This window comes from Cyprinodon variegatus, unplaced genomic scaffold (assembly GCF_000732505.1).
Source record: "Cyprinodon variegatus isolate N-32 unplaced genomic scaffold, C_variegatus-1.0 Scaffold72, whole genome shotgun sequence".
Taxonomy (NCBI): domain Eukaryota; kingdom Metazoa; phylum Chordata; class Actinopteri; order Cyprinodontiformes; family Cyprinodontidae; genus Cyprinodon; species Cyprinodon variegatus.
The window spans coordinates 251,690-257,409 of NW_015150525.1; positions in this window are offsets into that span (position 1 = coordinate 251,690).

Genomic DNA, 5,720 nt, shown 5'->3' on the forward strand with positions numbered 1-5,720 from the left:
AAGAAATTTGAGCCAAAGCAGGTCAGAGTATCCGTTTGACCTGCTTCTCATTTACCTAAGCTTTATTTTAAAATTTATCGCCAGCCTCATAAAAATAATAAACAAAAGCATTTGTAATAGATGGATGTTGGCTTATATATTGTTCCAGATATAGTAAATCTAATGAATAGAGCAACTGTAACGTTTTGCTTGGTACAAGTTTTAGTTTAGTGTTTCAATCTGTTCATGTGTTTAACACTCATGCTTGCAGTAGGTAACCCCCCCCCCCCCCCCTCCAATTTATTTACCTTCTGGACTTAAAATAATTTGTATTTAAGTTATTTATGGTGCTTCTGTTGTAAACATCTGTTCTGAAGCAGAGAAAGTTGCACTTGTGATAGCATCCTCGTGTCCGATCTCTAAAGATGTACTTACAAGAGTTTGATTTAAGCGTTACACTGCCACGTAATGACTTTCCATTTGATTTGTATATAGTAGATTTTTTTTCTTTAATTTTCTGACCTCAATAATAGTTCTTTTCAGTGTGCTATATGGAAAATGCTTCCTCTCTGATTTGCACAACTAAAGCTCTCCTTGAATGTACTAAATGTTTTCTTTTCCATCTGCATTTTTCCTTGCCTTTAATCTTTCTGCCAGTAGGTGGAGAGGGTTCTTTCTTGTAGCTGCTTCCTGCAGTAACCTTTTTAGTGCATGCTGTTTGCCGTGACTTGAGCCTTGTGCAGAAATGGTTCGAAGCATATAGGAGCAAAGAAGATGTAAACTTTGGAATAAAGCTTTTTGCATTTCTCACCATTATCAAGCATTAAGGTGAAATAAGGTTAGATGCTGACAGAGGTGATCATTTCTGAGAAGATTTAAAGTATTTGATGTACAATTCTCTTTTGATTGTTACAGAATTAATGTTTTGTTAAACAATAAAGATTTAAAAGGTTAAATGTGGAATTCATTAGAAGTGGGATTATAGTTCTTGGGTCTAATGTGGGAATAAGTCATTGTATAACAGAACAACCGTACAGTGTCTCCTTGACTGAACTCCAGCACCTGCAGCTCATCTCTGCTTACTCACCTTTTTTTATTTTTTATTTCTTACTTGCTTGTCCTTAGCTTATTTTTGGCCCGTTCTTGAGAAGTGGGGCAGACACGCTGTCCTCTCCTGCTCTCCGTCGGTGTATAAATACCTCCTCTGAAGCCCAGGATGTTATTTAGGTGCTCAGAGTGAGTCATGTTTGTGGAAAGTCCCCCTTTCTTTCCGTCCTCTATGAAGCCCATGAAATGCAATGATGGCAAAATGACCTGTTTTTAACATTGACAAGTTGTTTTTCAGTGAGTTTTATGTTTTAATAGCTCCTGTAAATAATACAAAAATATCTGGGAAAGTGTTTACGGTAATTATATGAAGAGGTAGTAAATCTGTATGGATATTTTTTTTGTTTATAAGCCGTTCCTGCATATAAATTCTATAAAGTTCCTCTCTAAAGTGTTCATATCCGCTGAATTTTCTCACGTTAACGTTTTGAACTATTGGATACTCTAACCAAGTAGAAAAAGGAACAATGCTTCCTATTTTTTAGAGAACATTAAAAGGAGAGCTGTAATGAGCATTTCTATTCAGTTGTAATTATTTTCATACCCATACAAATGGAAGTGCTACTAGTTCCTTTACCGCAGTGGTTCCCGAACTTTTCTTTCGGGACAGCCCCCCCCTCCACCCCATCCCTTTTGATTTATGAGAAGGTTTCCATGCCCCTTTAATTACCCTGCCACATTTTCAACAGTTGCACAAGGAAATGTCAAGCTCGGTAAATGACATAGTACAATAAATAAAATGAAACTTTTAATCATATAATAAAACATTTTAAGTAACTTTTAATTCTAAAATTGTTTATTTTAGTTGTTACAGAATTCGACATTGTGATCAATAAATTAAAGAGAAGAATACCCCTTAATGTGGAGGTCTTCAACAGGAGGTCCATGGAGGTTCTGCATGGGGGACGCGAACGTTTTGGTTGATTAGACTTTTTCTTTTTTTTTTTTATATTCCCCCTGCAATTTTTCCACTAATTGAAATGTCTTTAAATCCACATTAACATGAATTCAACACACTGTAGTAAACAGATAAAATCAATGCACACATTCAGCGACACTCAAGAGCTCTTTTAAGCTGGGCACCGTTTCATTCACAACACCTGTCCCATCCACCAGGAATCGGAGCAGAAATACTTTAATAATCCCTGGGATTATTAAATACTTTAATTACATTACTCCAGCTGTAAAAGAGTGACTATAGGACCAGTTTGATATAACAATTTATGTAACTAGTGGGTCCCTGCTCCATCTTGCCATCAGTTTGGGGGTCCTTGGCCTGTAAAACGTTGAAGACCCCTGCTTTAATGTATTCATTTGTTCTATTCAATTATACTAGACCCTTCAATTTGGGAACCACTGCCTCATGGAGTTATCCAATTATTAAACATGCTGTTTAAATCTCTTTAGTGGAGGACTTTGTATTGCTCAAATTTGATTTAAACATTTTACATTTAAATTTCAAGCAGTCTGAGGCAGGAAACATGACCCTAAACTCACCATTCCCATAGTGAAACATGGCAGAGGCTGCATCATGGTGTATGGACTCTCATCTTCAGAGAGGGTAGAAGTACTGGGCAACGATGTAAATTTGGATGGAGAAATCCTAGGAAACACTTAAGATTCTCCTTCCAGCAAAAGAAAAGCGAACCTCAACATTCTAGCTTTGTAACCTGGTATAATCCAGATTAATCTGTTTAGTTCAATTTGAAATCTACACAGTGTCAATACTATGATTAAACTGTATGATTAATGTATTGGATAAAGCCTCAGCGATCATCTCATTAATTGTAAAGAAAACAATTTGTGACCCTCTATTAGTGTCTCCCAACCCCCGTGAGGGTTCTTGAGGCTCACTTTGGAAAACACTCTTCTCAGGAAATATATGTTTAAAAGGAGAACAAAAAGTAAAAGCTTCAATCGCCACTAAAAAACTGGTATAAGTTTAAAGGATGATGTCCTTAATTGTTTGGAGCGGTCACTGCTGGTATGTGACACATCACTGCCATGCCTGAGGCATCTGGTGCGTCACCCACTAAAGACGAGGAACGCTGTAACACCCCTGGTGACATGGCATCCAGACGTTGGCAGCTCTAGAAAGGCATGGCAGGGAGTGGTGGGTCCACATGTTTCCATGGAAACAGTTCCTGCATTTCAACATCCCAGAATAACCTGACACATTCTCCCCTTATCCACCTCTAGCCTACTCTGTTCAACAACCCCATCGAATGGGTTTTATTTGATTAGAAATGCATGGGAACCTTGATTGTTTCCTTTAAAGTGCGTTTGGAGCGTTTCTCTGCTGCCCCCCCATGCACAGAAACACATTCGCCCTTGTTGTGTCTGACTATTTGGTCGCTGCAGAAACCGGGTCTCTATATTTGTTGAGCGCTGACATGAGAGAAGGTCACTGAGCCTGAGCTAAACAAAGAAGAGTTTGGAAGAAGGTATAAAGATAGTAGGTGATAACAAGCAGCTGAAAAAACAAAATGAAATGAAGAGAAGAAGCATTCAGGCAGAAGTTGTGTTAATGGAGCTGCTACTGAGAAGCAAGTAATAGTTTCCTTACAGATATCAGGGGTTGACGTTTAGGATTTTTACCACTTGCCCAGAAACAATTTTTACTTGCCCAGTGTAATGCTTGATAAATATAGTTCCTAATATTCATTTTTGTATATATATCAATGAAACATGTTTGTTTTTTAAACGTTTTTTGTAATTCAGTATTTTTTAATTTTACAGGTTCCTGGTGTGTATATGCATGCCTCAGATAATGAACTCAAGCCTACATTACCGTGTTAACATGCCTTTCAATCCTTCCTGCACATTCTTTTCAAACTAAACTTTGCTTTAAACTGTTGTGTGCTTGGAAAAAATACAAATTGTAATGCTAAAAATCTAAAAAAAACTTAAGATAACTTAGGTTAAAAACTTAAGATAAATCACGAGATAGAAGTCAATGTCACAAATGAATAACTTATTTTAGAGTCACATAATTTTTATACAAGATAATACTATTAATATAATGTGACTTTTCTAGAGAATCATTATACAGTTATTTTATACAGGGTTTCCACAGTCTTACATAATTTCAGAATTCCCTGACTTTTAACTGACTCATACGGAAGAGGATTAGGGCCACTGGAAAAAAAAAAAGTAAACTGATTTTTAAATTTTATTTCAGTTTAACATGGGAAAAAAGTCAGAATTCTGAGATTAAAGACAGAATTCTGAGAAAAAAGTCAGAATTCTGACTTTTTTCCCATACTATACTGAAATAAAATAAAAAAAAATCAGTTAACTTTTTTTTTTTTCCAGTGGCCCTAATAATCTTCCGTATACTCAGGATTAGTTTTCCCTGACAAAATAAATGCAGCAACAAGACAATAATAACACAACAGGTCACCAATTTAACATGTTCAGCTCTATAACATTTAAATGCACCTCTCCAATGTCTGAGAGAAAATAAATTAACATTTTTTAATGTATGACCACTGTACAGAAGACTGCCATATGATAGCGCTTTCTAGCTTGTTTGTCGTTTTGGTAACTACATCAGAATTACCGCTAGGTTGACAAAAATCCCGTCATCTGGCGGAAAATCTCGCTGCTTTTTCAAATCACGCAAGAATGTGTACAAAACAACAAAAATGGCGCCGGCTGGGTCGTTTTCAGCTAATGTCGGTGATTTTTAAGTAATTTTGAATGATAAATAATTTTTTGCGATCACTGCACTTGCCCGGCGGACAAATGCAATAAAATTTGTACTCTCCCGACAATAAAAAGTACTTGCCCCGGGCGATCGGGCAATGGTTAACATCGAGCCCTGGATATGAATAAAGATCTTTTATCAGTCTTCCTGGTAGAGCCTGTTTGCAAAGTGCTTCTGACCTAACTGAAGTATTTAGTCACAAGTATCTCTTTTTTTTTTTAAGTAAAACAAGATTCTTGTATTTTCCATTTCTTTAGATTCTACACTAATTGTCCCACTGTCTTTGCCTTGTGCAGTCTGCAAAGTATTCCCACCCTTCGTAAATTCCAATGCTTTGCCACAGTACAAGCACAAAAGTCGATGCATTTTACAAAGTAATAGGAACCTGTTCAGGATGTAACATGTTACTCTGTTGGAAATGGAAGCCCAATATAAAGTAGTGCATAGTTGTAAAACAAAAGTATAATGATAACATTTCAATATTTTGTCCATTAATCATCTATAAAGCAGACAGTGGTCATTTACTCAACTTCAGTTCATTTTATTTATATAGCGCTAATTCACAACACGTCATGAAGGCACTTTACAGTTCCCCGGACCATCCAGTCAAATTGATTCAGAGTTTTCTATCTAAGGAAAACCAGTTGATTGCATCGACTCATTGACTCGAAGGCAATCCCTCACACTAAGCATGCTTGTAGCAACAGTGGAGAGGAAAAACTCCCTTTTAACAGGAAGAAACCTCCAGCAGAACCAGGCTCAGTGTGAGCAGCCATCTGCTGAGGCCGACTGGGGTTCAAGGAGACAGAAGCAGAGATAGAAAAAGTATCTGTAAAAGGCGCCCCCCTCCAGGAAACACACAGCCAGGCAGACCAGATTTAAATTCCTTTTGGGATTAATCAAGTATTTTGGAATTGAAATGAAA